Source organism: Bombina bombina, chromosome 3 (assembly GCF_027579735.1).
Source record: "Bombina bombina isolate aBomBom1 chromosome 3, aBomBom1.pri, whole genome shotgun sequence".
Taxonomy (NCBI): Eukaryota; Metazoa; Chordata; class Amphibia; order Anura; family Bombinatoridae; genus Bombina; species Bombina bombina.
In genome coordinates this window covers 1166701964-1166719492 of record NC_069501.1, presented here as the reverse complement: position 1 = coordinate 1166719492, position 17529 = coordinate 1166701964, and positions in this window count along the sequence as shown.

Here is a 17529-nt window from a genome sequence, read left to right as displayed (position 1 = left end):
AGGTTTCCCTGCTGTATTCCCATCCCAGACTGCATGTTGAGGTTTCTCCTTGGTGGGGCAGGCAAAACTCAGGTGCCCAAACTCATGGCACCAAATGCATGGGCGGGTATCCCCTTGCCCAATGCAACTTCTGCCCCCTTGATGGGAGATGTTCCAGGGGAAGGTACTTCTGTAGAATCGTTTCTCAGTTGCTGGCACATTCCCTCCCTCCAGGGAGGTGACACAGCTTGCACAGTGGAACACTTAGCTACTGGGGCTTCGTTGTTAGTGTTGTCTGTAGCCCCTGCTGCTGAATCAGGTTCCTTTCCCAGGATCACTCTTCTGGCCACCGGGCTAACTGTCTGGCAAAAATATTTAAAAAATTCTGGGTACAGGAGAGGTGCCTCGGTTATGGTAAACCTAAAAACCTCTAGCGCATGTCTCTGCTGGGTATCCCTTATAGCTATTTTGTGCTCTCTTCTTCTCTCAGCGGCTTCTATCTCTCTTTTTCTCTCAGCAGCCTCTTTCTCTCTTTTTCTCCCTTTCTCAGCAGCCTCTCTTTTTCTCTCTCTCTCTCTCTCTGCAGCCTCTCTCTCTTCTTTTCTTCTCTTCGCCTCTTGATACTTGAGGATCAGTTCCATTCTTAGTTTCAACATCCCCCAAGTATCTGAGTGCTGTCTGTAGCTCAGACTCCATGACACTTGCAGGGTTAACAGCACCAGGTAACAGTCCTTGGGCTACAGGAGGGTCAACAGTGTTAGGTACCAGGTCTTACAGCTTCCACAGTAACCCTTTCTGTGGCTGTTTCGAACTCTCTTGTGAGGCCTTCTGCCTCCAGCAATTTCTTTATCAGCTGTTCTTTCCCTTTGCTAAGAATTGTAATTCCTCTTTTCTTGCAAAGAAACTCCAGAGACCATTCAGGCATTCTTCTATATTCTTCCATACTGAGCGTAGCAACAAACAACAAGAGTGAGGGAAAAAGAACTGCTTCTTTGCACTGTATGTCTCTGTAATTGGGCACTGAGTTCTGTCTCTGGGAAATTACACAAAAACATGTAATTTATTTTAGTACTATACAAACTCTAAATATCCCCACTGCAGCCAGCCAGTTTGTGACGAATCAAACCTTCTCAACGTCACAATAGAGGAGTGTGGGCATGAAGGGGTTAATGGCACACAGCTCTGGTTCCCTTAACCTTGCAACTCTACAAAAGGACCTTAAAAGGGACACCACATTAACCCCCAAATCCTGTCCACACTGCTCTAACAATTTCTGCCATCACCAAAACTTCTAAATTAAAGGGGCGTTTTGGGAACCCCCAAAACTCACACAATTTAACAATTAAGTAATGTGCCTTTAACCTTGTCTCAACAGGAGTGTGAATTTGGATATTAGTGCCCAAAAGACAGAATGAGATTTTCTATTGGCTAGATTACGAGTTTTTGTTGGTAATGGTGTGCAGTGCTAACGCTCCTTTTTTCTCACTGCTCACTTAAGACAATGCTGGTATTACGAGTTTTCTGCAAGCCGGCGTTAGCCTCAGAAAAGTGAGCGTTGAGCAAAATTTAGCTCCACATCTCACTGTAATACCAGCGTTGCTTACGGTAGCGGTAAGCTGGCTGAACGTGCTCATGCACGATTTCCCCATAGGAAACAACGGGGCTGAGCTAGCTGAAAAAAACCTAACACCTGTAAAAAAGCAGTGTTCAGCTCCTAATGCAGCCCCATTGTTTCCTATGGGGAAATACATTTTATGTCTACACCTAACACCCTAACATGAACTCCGAGTCTAAACACCCCTAATCTTACGCTTATTAACCCCTAATCTGCCATCCCCGACATTGTCGCCACCTGCATAATATTATTAACCCCTAATCTGCCGCTCCGGACACCGCCGCCACCTACATTATACTAATGAACCCCTAATCTACTGCCCCAAACATCGCCGAACCCTACATTATATTTATTAACCCCTAATCTGCCCCCCCCCAACATTTCCACAACTATATTACATTTCTTAACCCCTAATCTGCCACCGCCAACGTCGCCGCAACTATAATAAATTTATTAACCCCTAAACCTAAGTCTAATCCTAACCCCCCCTAACTTAAATATAATTTAAATACATCTAAATAAATTATTCCTATTTAAAACTAAATACTTACCTATAAAATAAACCCTAAGATAGCTACAATATAAATAATAATTACATTGTAGCTATCTCAGGATTTATTTTTATTTTACAGGCAAGTTTGTATTTATTTTAACTAGGTACAATAGTTATTAAATAGTTATTAACTATTTAATAACGACCTAGCTAAAATAAATACAAATTTACCTGTAAAATAAATCCTAACCTAAGTTACAATTACACTACACTATCATTAAATTAATTACATAAAATACCTACAATTAATTACAATTAAATTAAATAAACTAAATTACGAAGAAAAAAAACAACTAAATTACAGAAAATAAAAAAGAAATTACAGATATTTTAAACTAATTACACCTAATCTAATCCCCCTAACAAAATAAAGCACCCCCAAAATAAAAAAAATCCCTACCCTATACTAAATTACAAATAGCCCTTAAAAGGGCCTTTTGCGGGGCATTGCCCCAAAGTAATCAGCTCTTTTACCTGTAAAAAAAAAATACAATACCCCCCCAACATTAAATCCCACCACCCACACACCCAACCCTACTCTAAAACCCACCCAATCCCCCCTTAATAAAACCTAACACTAACCCCCTGAAGATCACCCTACCTTGATACGTTTTCACCCAGCCGGGCACAAGTGGACCTCCAGAGGGGCAGAAGTATTCATCCGATCCGGCCAGAAGAGGACATCCAGACTGGCAGAAGTCTTCATCCAGGCGGCATCTTCTATCTTCTTCCATCCGGAGCAGAGCGGGTCCATCTTGAAGACATCCGACGCGGAGCATCCTCTTCCATCCGACGGCGACTGAAGAATGAAGGTTCCTTTAAGTGACGTCATCCAAGATGGCGTCCCTTGAATTCCGATTGGCTGATAGAATCCTATCAGCCAATCGGAATTAAGGTAGGAAAAATCCTATTGGCTGATGCAATTATCAGTGTCCAAGGGGAGGAGCGTTTTGCATTCCTACACACAGTTACACAAAGAACACTAGGCTAAGGAGGAGGAAAGGGGGGTCTCAGCTTACAACTTTTCTGAAAACAGATTTCACACAAAGAAAAAGCAGTTCACAATACAACCTCTGCCGGATAGCCAATCCAGGTAGCAACTACTCCACATGATTGTATCATGACAACCATGACGACATATTTTTAAATATATCTTATGTCTTGCATTTTGATCAACATGTTGTGTCAGAAACTACATTACTGTACATTGCACAAACTTATCAATATGTGCCACATGCAGCATGCTCTAGTTGTCATCAGTCGTTATTTAAAGTGTTAATGGTCTGTCTGGATTTATTTTGAAACAGGGACTAATAGATATTTTCAGATTTGCAATAGATAAATATGATAAGAATCGGATGTCTAATCTTTTAAGAAATAGGACATGTGAAAGACATCATTTTCTTTCCACTCACCTTGATGAACTAATGAATAGAATTTTCATATTAGTGGTCTACTCTTCACATTTGGAAAGATATTATTTTAAATAGTTTAGAATATATTTTATTCATGCCAAATATGTTTTTTAAAGCAGATGTACAAATTGTGTTACATAAGTTTTTATTTATATCATTAATAGTTAAAGTTAATGTGACAAGCCCGGAGGGATCCAGCACTAATCCAGACCTGCCTTTGCAGGATGATGGTAAGTCTATTAACACATTCATACGTCATGAAAGGTGTATTAACAAACATTTTTCAGATCATGATTATGATGGAGCATTCCATTTGAATAAACCTTATAATGTATTCCTCTGATTATAAATATTTTTTGGATTAGTTTAATATTAAAATCTCAAAGCTTCTTAGTCTACACCTTTGTGCTTCAGAACATGGTGATATTTTGTATAAATGTAGACAACAACAATTATCAAGCAATACACGCATAATAAGCATTAAATGTTCCATGTACTATACATTTTTTTATGATATACAAAATTCAGACAATTACATTGAAATCTTAATCATCGAGAAATATATTTTATTTCAATTGCATGCTCCATATAACTTATAAAATGCATTACTTTTGTTCAGTATCTCTTTAATGCAACATTGATGTGTGTCCTTGAGCACCAGTATCACATATTTTAAGATTTTATTTTAACGTGTACACAACATATTATGTTTTACAGATTTGGATGTTATATGTGTGACGGAGGAGAAGGATGCTCCTTTGGAGTCTGATGGTAAGTTAAATATATCTAACAACATGTATATAACGTGTATTTGTTCAAAATCATATTTTGGAATCCAAAGAAAGTCTACAGCTTGGTCCTGTTCAAAAATATTTTCCTATTAAGTTTCCAATACACTACTGCCCCCCATTCTATATCATGCAGCATGAACATAGACATTAACGGCTAGAGTTAGAGTTGGGCGGTAGATGGGGTGCGTTAGCTACGCGTGGTTTATGTCTAACGCACGGCATTGTTTGACTCCGGTATTTAGAGTTCAAAAAAGAACATCTAACGATGCTCCTAACGCGTGTATGTCACACGCGGAATCCTGCCCGCGTTAGACAGTCTCCCATAGAGATCAATGGAAAAGCCAAAAAATAGCTTTTTTCACCTAACACTCGATCTCGCGAGAAATACGCACGGCTCGGTCATATGACGCATACCACATCATGCACAACAATAACACGCCGCAAATTTCACAACAACAAGCACTCAACAAAGCACACAAGCATTACACATTCAGAATCGGGGGGATTTTTAATAAAATGTAATACGGGGAATACCCATATACTTTAAGATGCGGAAATACGCTAAATAACAACAAGGGAAAAAAAATATACATACACTAGCAAAATACTCGCATTCAATATCACTATATATTAGGACAAACATACATATACAACACTTCACTAATAACACACCATCGCAAATTCACATTTAAACAGAATACTATTGGTCAATGTTATAGAAAACGACCACTATGACATCATCGCATTCTACACATTCCACAAATAATAACTCCAAATGAGCATGCGCACATTCACACACCTAATACACATTGCACAAATACGAATTGCTAATAAAGCACACCTGAACACAATTTACAACGCAAATAGGTACATCATTAAACATTTACACAGGGTATATAAGCAACACACAAGCATGGCTTCTTTGACTGTGTTGCTGGTGGGTCTTTGGAGATTGGAGGTTTAAGATTAGAGAGTTTGTGCATTATTGTGAGTGAGTTAGTGTTAGTGTGAGAGAGTCAGTTGTTAGTGTTATCGTGAGTGAGTGAGTGGGAGTTAGTGGGAGTGGGAGAGAGTCAGTTAGTGGGAGTTAGTGAGAGTTAGTGGCAGTGTGATAGAGTCAGTTAGTGGGAGTTAGTGCGAGTTAGTGGTAGTGTGATAGAGTCAGTTAGTGTGAGTTAGTGTGAGTTAGTGAGAATTAGTAGTAGTGTGAGTTAGTGAGAATTAGTAGTAGTGTGAGTTAGCGAGCGAGTGCTTTTTCTGTACACTTAACACATTTACACGCAAACACATTCAATACATACATACACTTATCAATAACACTACATACACTCCATACCCCATACCCTCACATACTACACTCCATACCCCATTCCCTGTACTCCCATTCCCTGTAATCCCATTTACTCTTATCCCATACCCCATACCATACCCATACCCTAGTTACATTTAGTTTACATATCCTCCTTTTAGTCTTCTTCTTTTGGTTTATTTAAATACTCCTTACCCTCTTTGTTTTTTTAAGATCCCTCTCACACTTTCAGCACTTATTTTGTATTTTTAGTTCTTTATTTTGAACCCCTCATTTCATCACACTCACTTTTTTTTGATTATTTGGGGTTTATTTTAGGGAACAGATGGAGGGCAGGCAGGGGAGAGGTAGAGGGGGGAGGAGAGGGAGGGGGAGAGGAACAGGGCAGGAAGGGGGGCAGGAAGCGGGGGTGGAAGCGGTGGGTGGACCCAGCCACTTGATTCAAGATGAACAAGTGGCTGGGCCCAGTGGCGGACAGAGTAGGGCTTCACAGTCCGGGAAACAGAGGGCATCGTCACAGGGGAAGGCCAAGGCGACTAGGGAGGCGAGGTTTTCGATGGAGGAGAAGGAGACCCTCGTAGAGGCCTATATGGCCAGGTATAGGAGGCTGCAGCACCAGAAGACCACCCCGACTGAGAAGAGGAAGCTCTGGCATGAGATAAGGAATGCAGTCAATGCAGTGGGTGGCCGGAACAGAGATATGGACTCTATTAAACATCGATACCGGGACTGCAAAATGGATCTCAAGAAAAAGTTAAGCCTGGAAGCCCGACATGCCGCAGGAACCGGTGGCGGCCCTGCACTGGAGATCGAGTACTGCCGATGGGAGGAAATGTTGCGTCCCAGCATCTCTGAGGTGGATATATTCGGTATCGGAGGAATTGATACCGGGAACCTGCAATTCTCATCTGACGGTAATCTCATTTAAGAATAAACTAACATACAAATGTATTTCAAGGGACACTATACGCAAACCTTTACTTTCATGATTAAGGTAGCGAATACAATTTGACAAAACATTCAAATGTACTTATATTAACTAATTTGAATCATTCTTGAGATATATTTTAATGAAGAAATAGCCATGCACACGGTGAACCAATCACAGGAGGCAGCTATATGCAGCTACCAATCAGCAGCTTCTAAGCATATCTAGATATGCTTTTCAGCCAAGAATATCCAGAGAATGAAGCGAATTAGATAAGAAAAGGACATTAGAAAGTTGATTATAAATGTATGCTTCTAAATCATGAAAGATAAAACATTGGGTATAATGTCCCTTTAAGGATCAGATTAATGCTATAACGTTGTTTACACGCATTCACAATTACTTTGCGGTTACATCAGTATCTAGGCTATAGGTTAGGTGTGCATTTAAACAGACTGAAAACAAACGCTAAAACATTCAGATTGACCACAGATATCACAAACACGGTTTAGAAAATAAGGACATCGTATTGATTGTTAGATTTCAAAGTGGATTAATGATTCTGCTTTTGTAATTGTATCGTAAGCTAAGTCATTTAAAGCTTTATTTGGAAATATGCTAATATATACATTTATTTCTTTTTCAAATATACAGAGTCTGGGGAGGAGGTAGCACAGCAAATACCGGCTCCTCCTTTACCCCGGGATGAGAGTGGTGGGGATGAATATCCACCTCGGAGGGAAGAGGCCCCCCATGACGAAGAGGCCCCCCATGACGAAGAGGCCCCCCATGACGAAGAGGCCCCGGAAGCAGAGGAGGAGGTCGCGGAACCAGAGGCCCCGGAAGCAGAGGAGGAGGTCGCGGAACCAGAGGCCCCTCAAGGACACGCACCCCGCCGTGCACGGGCACCCCGCCGTGCACGGGTACCCCGACGTGCACAACAAGAGGAAATAGCGGAGGTGCGGGTTCTACTAGACTACATAGACCAGATGCGTAACTCCCGGATACAAAATATAGAAGGCCGAACTAGAATTCTTGAAGGACAAAACCAAATAATTGAAGGACAAAACCAAATAATTGAAGGACAAAACCAAATAATAAACATACTTAATAGAATAGAAGAAGGGCAAAACAGAATCATTAATCTACACCAAGAGATGTTTAATTTTTTCCGGGAGGCGCATGCTGGTCTGCCTCCTGCTGCTGGTTTGCCTCCTGCTGCTGGTTTGCCTCCTGCTGCTGGTTTGCCTCCTGCTGCTGGTTTGCCTCCTGCTGCTGGGCCTCCTGCCGGGCCATCTTCTCCTCCTCAGCCATCTTCTCCTCCTCACCTTGGTCGTCCCAGTACTCTTCCTTCCACTCTTCCCACAACATCTCCAAGGAGAACTCGTCAGAGTCGGCAGTTGCCCCTCCCAGAGCCTCAGCCCCGTGGGAAGAGGGGAAGGAAGAGGAAGTAAGTATTTGTTTTCATGTTTAATGTTTTTTTTATTTAATGTTTAATGGATAGGTATGTGATGATGTGGTTTTCATACACTTGTGGACCACACTCTGTATATAATCTACTTCTATGGGACCGGGTCCATGGAGGCAGATTGTTTGCAGAGTGTGAGTTATAAGTGTGTGAAAACCACATCATCACATACCTATCCTTGTTCATGATATTGATTGTTTTCTGTGATGTGATGTCCAAACTGTTTCCCGAATCGCAAACAAAATTACAATTATCCATGATGGCATATTACTGTTTGAATGCCAATAACACAGCTTAAAGGGACAGTCAGAAAATTATTGATTACAAAGAAAACACTGTATTATGCATTATCAAGTTGGAAACAACAAAACATGGAGAAATACGTGTGACATATGTGCTTACCCTTGGATCTATGACTATGAAAAATGACCACTTATTTGTTGTTCTGACATAACAACATTTTAGATATCTATGATCAATACATGGTAAAAAATATGCTGTATGAGCACAAGGTTTAACATATACAAATGCTATCCAAATGCCCTCTAGTGATCAAATTGTATAATGATTACATGCACTCTTCAAGCTCGAAGAAATGAGCACACGAACCTCATAGGTTTAGCTAGCAAATTAAAATAAACACAGACAAATGATTAATTGGTGAGAAACCTTTGATATCATTGATATTCCAAAATTGACTTTTAGAATAATGCTAAACATTATTTGTTTTCTAAACTGTCCCTTTAACAAAATTACATATGCTAACATATATTTGAAGATTGTTGGTATATCTACATGTACTAGTTCAAACAATAAATATTGAAATCAGATTTATATTGACGTGTTAAATAAAGTCTATTTTCTTAAAGAGACATTATTGTGTTCATTTATTTTCAGAAAGACATTTGGTTTAACAATGAATATGGTTTAAAGTCCTTTTAGGAGTGGGTGGTGAAAATATGCTAACAATAATAGATTTGGAGATTAACCAATGTGGAACTCATACATGATACAAAAATAAACATTTGCATTAAAGGGACAGTATACTATCTTTTTAACAGAACAGTATGTAATAGACACTACTACAAACAACAAGACTAACATATACTGATATCAATATTACAAAGCTTTAAACACTTTCAAAGAAAATAGGGTTAGCTCTATTGAAAATATAGATGAACCCCCATTACAACCGTAAAACAAGACAATACCCCATCATTAACATATGAAAAGACCCTTTACACAAACAGGAGAAAGCTGGAGATGGTACTCACATGAAAGGCTTGGCGAGGAGTCTGAAAATTATTTACATTTTCTTAGAACAAAAGCAAAATGAAACGTGTATTTGTTAAACAATGGACTATCTAACTAGAGACAAAATAAAAAGTTTTGATGTATAATGTGAGTGTCTAATGAACCTTTAATAGAATATACGACGAAATTACATTTAGAAGAAGTCGGCATCATATATTTAGCATATGATAAAGATAAATGCATATTGATTACTTGATTCTAACACAATAGCGCATATTTATGAATTAGATATATTTAACATTAAACACAACAGTCATTTTACATAAAAAGGAACATATTGTTGACAAACATATTAAACAACATGGACAATAGACATTTGTACTTGCCTCGAAATATATTATCCATGAAAACATTTTGCTTTCGTTCGTTTATTCAACCAGACATCCAGCAAAAGAGAATGTGGTGGTCTTTATCAGCTATGGCTCAACAATGTAACATGATGCAAACAATCCATAATCGCAAGGTTTTTAAACTTGGCTTCATTCACAAACGTATTTAACATGCACAAACAAATATTGCGGGACTACGTAATACAATCAGACGTTTTTTTACCTTTGCATGTGACGTCTTAATTAACATGGAGCTTCCTTGATCACGTAAGAACGCCATCCAATAAAAGGCGCATCCTTGATCGCGTAAAAACGCCATCCAATAAAAGGCGCATCCTTGATCGCGTAAAAACGCCATCCAATAAAAGGTGCATCCTTGATCGCGTAAACACGTCAGTCAATACAAGGAATCATTGGACAGCCTGGCAGGTGACGTCTTAAGCAACATGGCGCATCCGCGATCGCAGAAAAACCGCAGCCAATACAAGGACTCAGTTGACAGCTTGGCATATCACTAAGAAACGTATTTATATTTTTGAAATTAGTATGTGTCTAGATTGATATCTAGGAATGTCACGAAATCATGATTCATCTTTTCGGACTTGACTGTCCCTTTAACTATAGCTATGGTGTATATCTTTAACATTTAAAAGATACACATGAGAAATACATATGCCATTGATGTTTTAACATATGTTTAGATTGTTTGGGAATAACAATAATGACACATGTATTGATCAAACGGGTCATTTATTCAAGTTGAAATATGGTCAGCCTACCTATAGCCATATATGGGAGGAGAAGTAATTTATAACAATATTTGGAAAAACATATTCCTCATCTAAAATATGCGCATTACACACAGATATTGATTTGGTTACACTTTTACAATAAGATAGAATAGAAAATGAAATACATGTGCTGTCAACATTACAATAAGATTGTTTATTATTAAGATTATATGTCCTTGTTCATGTAAAAAGGACAAAAACGCTTTAGAAATGGAAATACATTCATTAACAATTGTGCTCACCATCACTTAAAGGGACATGATTTTTATTTATAAAAAGAGGATACACAGAGACAATACTATTTCAAGAAAATGAACACTTTACAGGGATTATATCATTGTATCAATCCTCAGATCATTTGTTACAGGTGCATCAATTCATGCAGAGTTTAGAAATACACACATGGATGTGAAATTTGAAATATACATATATAACAATCTTTATATACATATATAAAACAATTACTATGCTAATCATAATCATGCAATGATAAAGATTTTAGATAACAATATAAAGACAAAAAAAAAATACATTGGAGATGTTAATCTTAAAGTCATTTAGAATTGTATTACATATATGATTCCGGAAACAACATTATTTTGGGTATGTCCCTTTAAGGATCAATCAGATAAAATAGAGATTTCAATCAATGACATGAATAAGGAGGACAAAGAATCGTGCAATGACATATCTCTTATTAGTATGTCAGAAAAAAACAACGTTTATAAATAATATGGCAAAGATCAGGAAAATGGAGACATATGATAAGGTAACAGAGTGCATCACAGTCCATGAAGAGAGTTGCCAAGGGACACCATAGCCCCATTTGAGCCATATGATAAGGCAACAGAGTGCATCACAGTCCATGAAGAGAGTTGCCAAGGGACACCATAGCCCCATTTGAGCCATATGATAAGGCAACAGAGTGCATCACAGTCCATGAAGAGAGTTGCCAAGGGACACCATAGCCCCATTTGAGCCATATGATAAGGTAACAGAGTGCATCACAGTCCATGAAGAGAGTTGCCAAGGGCCAGCATAGCCCCATTTGAGCCATATGACAAGGTAACAGAGTGCATCACAGTCCATGAAGAGAGTTGCCAAGGGCCAGCATAGCCCCATTTGAGCCATATGACAAGGTAACAGAGTGCATCACAGTCCATGAAGAGAGTTGCCAAGGGCCAGCATAGCCCCATTTGAGCCATATGACAAGGTAACAGAGTGCATCACAGTCCATGAAGAGAGTTGCCAAGGGACACCATAGCCCCATTTGAGCCATATGACAAGGTAACAGAGTGCATCACAGTCCATGAAGAGAGTTGCCAAGGGCCAGCATAGCCCCATTTGAGCCATATGACAAGGTAACAGAGTGCATCACAGTCCATGAAGAGAGTTGCCTAGGGACACCATAGCCCCATTTGAGCCATATGACAAGGTAACAGAGTGCATCACAGTCCATCAAGAGAGTTGCCAAGGGCCAGCATAGCCCCATTTGAGCCATATGACAAGGTAACAGAGTGCATCACAGTCCATGAAGAGAGTTGCCAAGGGCCAGCATAGCCCCATTTGAGCCATATGACAAGGTAACAGAGTGCATCACAGTCCATGAAGAGAGTTGCCAAGGGCCAGCATAGCCCCATTTGAGCCATATGACAAGGTAACAGAGTGCATCACAGTCCATGAAGAGAGTTGCCAAGGGACACCATAGCCCCATTTGAGCCATATGACAAGGTAACAGAGTGCATCACAGTCCATGAAGAGAGTTGCCAAGGGCCACCATAGCCCCATTTGAGCCATATGACAAGGTAACAGAGTGCATCACAGTCCATGAAGAGAGTTGCCAAGGGCCAGCATAGCCCCATTTGAGCCATATGACAAGGTAAAAGAGTGCAACAGGCACAACAATAAACTTAAAAAAAGGCCAAATGGCAACAATAACAAAAACATCAACATGTGGACGGAGGATTCTTATCTGCGACCTTGGAGCATCTCCAGATCCTCCACTTACTGGTCATCCTCTTCATTGTCCTGTGCATGTCCAGCTACAGATTCAAGCATAGAGTTCCAACGCCTCATCTGACTTAGAGTCATATGCTGAACCTGTAGCTGGGCCTGCATGGTGTCGGCCATCCCTCTCAGGACAGCTGCGTTCCTCAACACGGCCTGCTCTACTCGTGCTATACCTTCTAGCATGAGCCATGCTGAGTCACAGCCTAAAATAAAGAAAAAAACAAATATTAAGGATAATTACACAACCGAAGAAAAAATAAGCAAAGATACATTGTCATCATAAAGACAAATCATTCTTTACATCAATTTGTTAAAATTGATTCTTTACACATTAAATATGTTATTCAGACAGACCAAAATCATTAAAGGGACAGTTTACTCAAACATGTTGTCCCCTTTAATTGGTTTTCGATGATCCACTTATACAGTTTGAGTGTATAAAATCTTGTTAAAGGATTTACATTGTACTTACATTATCAATTTTAAATATTTTAATTATACTGTGGTAGGCACACCTATCCTTAAACATTTTGGCGTTGAGGACAAGCTGTGTAAACATATCAACCTGAAGAAATTACATTCCCACTGGGTTAGACAAGAGATAATGTATCAACATTTGTACATAAATTGTTGGATCCAAGTAGTGGTGATTGGTATATGTAGTGATATCAAATTAAAGGGACACTGAACCTAAATATTTAATTGACTGATTCAGATAGAGCATGACATTACAAATATGAAAAAATTACACATATTCTTTAAATGTTTGAATTCTCTAGCTAGATTTGGAATGCAAGAATGTAGGTTTATAGGGCAGGCCATATTTGTTTATCAACTTTGGTTGTCCCTGCTGGTTGATGGATACATTCATCCAACAATAAAGAAATGATGTCCACAATTATTTTCAATTTAAAATTAATTCTAGTTATTTCTTTGTTTCAATAAAGATAGCAAGAGAATGAAGAATAATTGATAAGAGTAGTAAATTATAAATTTCATTAACATTGCATGCTCTATTTGAATCACAATAGAAACAATTTGCCTACAGTGTACCTTTAAGTATCTAATAATGTGGATTTTGAATGATACTTACAGCTGTGCCTGGGAAGGACAATCCGACACCCAGGACAATGAAGGTTGAGACAGGGGGGAGGGATGGGATTGGGTTGGGGAGGGATGGGATTGGGTTGGGGAGGGATGAGCTGCTGCTCCCTGCTGGTTGATGGATACATTCATCCAACAATAAAGAAATTATGTCCACAATTATTTTCAATTTAAAATTAATTCTAGGTATTTCTTTGTTTCAATAAAGATAGCAAGAGAATGAAGAATAATTGATAAGAGTAGTAAATTATAAATTTCATTAACATTGCATGCTCTATTTGAATCACAATAGAAACAATTTGCCTTCAGTGTACCTTTAAGTATCTAATAATGTGGATTTTGAATGATACTTACAGCTGTGCCTGGGAAGGACAATCCAACACCCAGGACAATGAAGGTTGAGACAGGGGGGAGGGATGGGATTGGGTTGGGGAGGGATGGGATTGGGTTGGGGAGGGATGAGCTGCTGCTCCGGGGTAGGCCGTACAGCTGGGGAGTGGTGAGTTGGGGTCTGGGCAGCTGTACGGCCCATAATACGGGGAGAGCGCCGAAGGGGGGTGAAAGGGCGTGTTTTGGGAGGGACAGGGAAGGGGCGTTTTTTGGGAGGGACAGGAAATGACAAATGGGAAGGGCCGGCAGGGGTATGGGCCTGGGCAGGAGTCTGTGCCTGGGCAGGGGTCTGGGCCTGGGCAGTGGTCTGGGCATGGGCAGGGGTCTGGGCATGGGCAGGGGTCTGTGACTGGTCAGGGGACTGGGCAGGGGCGGAAACCAGATGACCAGAGGTGGAGGATCCATCTGAAAAAAATAATCCAAATATATTAACATCTCATACATCATGAAATCAAATCAACGCATTTCAAATTGATTATGTTTTCAATATACTTCGAAGTGTGTTTGAATATCTAAACAATTATGAAATGAGGATATGGTATGCATATAGGCACTCAGATGAATATCAATGACTGTCTGTACAATTATAACATTATTATTGTGATGCCATGAATTATAAAAAAAATTTAACCAAAAAATAAAATAAAATAAAAAATCATGCTGCCTGATATAGAAAGGGGGCAGTAGTGTATTTGAACAGACAAATAATATTCCTTTTTAAAGTGCAAAAGCTGTAGACTTTGAATGTCTTCAATAAAATGATTTCAAATAAAGCAACATGTTGGAAACATGATAGATATATTTCACATACCATCAGACTTCAAGGCCGCATCTTCCTCCTCCGTCACACATGTTAAATCAATCTCTGTAAAACATAACATGTTGTGTACACGTTAAGATCAGATATTATAACATATGTTACTGTTGATCAAAGACACACATCAATGTTGCATTAAAGATATACACACCCAAAGTTATGATTTACATCATTTTGATGGAGCATACAAATGACATTAGATTTGTTATTATCAATGATTCTGATTTTCAATGTATTGTTTGTATTAATTTTAAAATCATAAAAGCATAGTACATAGAACATTTAAGATTTCTCATGTGTGTATCACTTGATGACTGTTGTGAAAAATGAACATGGAAACAAACATATGCTATACATCTTCTGAATAACAAAGGTGTAGACTAAGAAAGTTTTAATTATTAATCTTTCAATATTAAAATAAAATTAATATATAATCAGAGGAGTAAATTATATGTTTGTTTCAAATGTTATGCTTCATCAGAATCATGCTCATAATATTGATTACCAATACACCTTCAATGACATATAAATGAGTCAATGGACTTACCAGGAGACCGCAAAGGCGGCTCTGTGTCAGTGCTGGATTCCTGTGGGCTCCCCACACCAACTCTCTCTATGAATGATATAGATATATATTAGTGAACACATTTGGGATAGCACTAAATCACATCTGTAGCGAATTTTAAGAATAATCAACTTGAAAATGTGAAGAATAGAGCAGTCATTAAACAAAAAACTGCTTGATTGAATCAAGGGGATTCTGTTAAAAATGATGTATTGAACATATGTTTAATTTCTGACTATATTAGACATCAAACTCATCTCATACGATGCTATTGCATATCTAAATATACCCATTGATCAATGTTCTTAAAACAATACACACAAACCACATTTGGAATAACAGCTGTTGACAAATATAAACAAAGACATGTGGCACATCGAGCCATTTGTGCAATGTACAGTAATCTTGTTTAGGACACAACACACATTGATCACAATACAAAACCAAATTGATTAGTACAAATATGTAATCATGGTGCTGTTAGAGTATGCTGATATCTATAAATTAACTCCAACAGTGAATATGTGAATTATATATCAATATTGTCTAATCCAAAGAATGTAAAGATGAATTAATCTATTGTTTATTAAAGGGACACTGACATGATTTATTTCAATCATTGATTTCACTGTTCAAACTGTTCCAAATGATTTAACATTGATTCCTATTATAATTTGAATGTTGCTACATTTTAATCTTAAAGGCAGATAAGCAATATTGGATTCAATAAATATTGTTTGTTGAAGGTATCCACCAATCATCAATCAAAACCCAGGTTGGTCAACCAAAATGGAGCTGCAGATAAACGTACATTCTTGATTTTAAAATACATTTAGCAATAGAATATTTCACATATGATTATAGTATTATATTTAAATGTTGATTAATATTGCATGCTCTAAATGACAACATTACTAATTTTAGCTCAGTATCCCTTTAATATAAAATTATATTGATTTGACAATGTTGGTGTTAATGAATTCTCTACTCCATATGTTGATGTAATGAATGGGATTGAGCATGCAATTCCAATCTAATATGTGATTTAAGGATATCCTAAGAATTATTTAATTTTCATCTATTAAAGGGACATGAAGCTCTAAATGTGTAATTGTATACCTTTTTAAACTATGTACTACTGTTATCTGAACACATGATTTTAACTTTTGGAAATATGCCAATTTATGCATAGAAAAACAGCCAGATAATACCAGTAATGCATTGTTTAACCTAAACCAAAATCCATTAATCTTTTTATGAACTAAAACAATAGACTGAACCAATGTAGCTCATAAAATTTATTAACAAAACAATAAAATCACGTTTAAAAAAAAATCTATGTAAAATTTAGTTGGCAAGTCCCTTAAATGACGTGATCAATTACAAAAATTGAATCTATATTTTTAAAATCTAAACATATGCAAAATTGTGTGTATTATTTAAAAATGTATACAAATAAGATTAAGCAATACACAAGGGAAGAATATAAATTGGACATTCAAAGAATCTTACATTAAAATTAAGACATCCTGAATAGATGGGATATCTTAAATTCCAAACAAAATCAGAGTAGTCTTACAATGTAATCCTATTTTTTTGTTTTATTTATTCTTATTATCAAAAAATTTTAAAATCCATTTTGCAGATACATATAAATATTGAACAATGTGGATTTAGTATGTAATGTTCTGTCCATGTTTCTAAGACAAATGTCAATTAAAATGAGACATACCATACTGTGACAAGCCCTGCCTTGAGGATCCAGCACCAACATCCAGATCTGTAATATATTAAATGAGGATTGGATATCATTAATACAAATCATGCCATGTTTTAAATCTTTACATTATTAGCAAATCAATTAAAAACTATTAATCCTTTGGTAGTCCCATGAGTTAATTGTTTCCTCAATTCAATTCATGATAAATATATCCTGTACTCTTATTTTAAATCAGTTGTGTTGTTTACTGTAGCTAAAATTATTTTTTTGTGTTATTTCATTCTCATCAATTGATGGGCATATGTTATAATTTATTTGGATTCTTCTTTTTTTATTCTGTATAATATTGAAAATAAGAATACTGTATTCTTCACATATATAATAATTCACATTTCATTTTGACCAACATGTGTAAAGCAATGCCACTTACA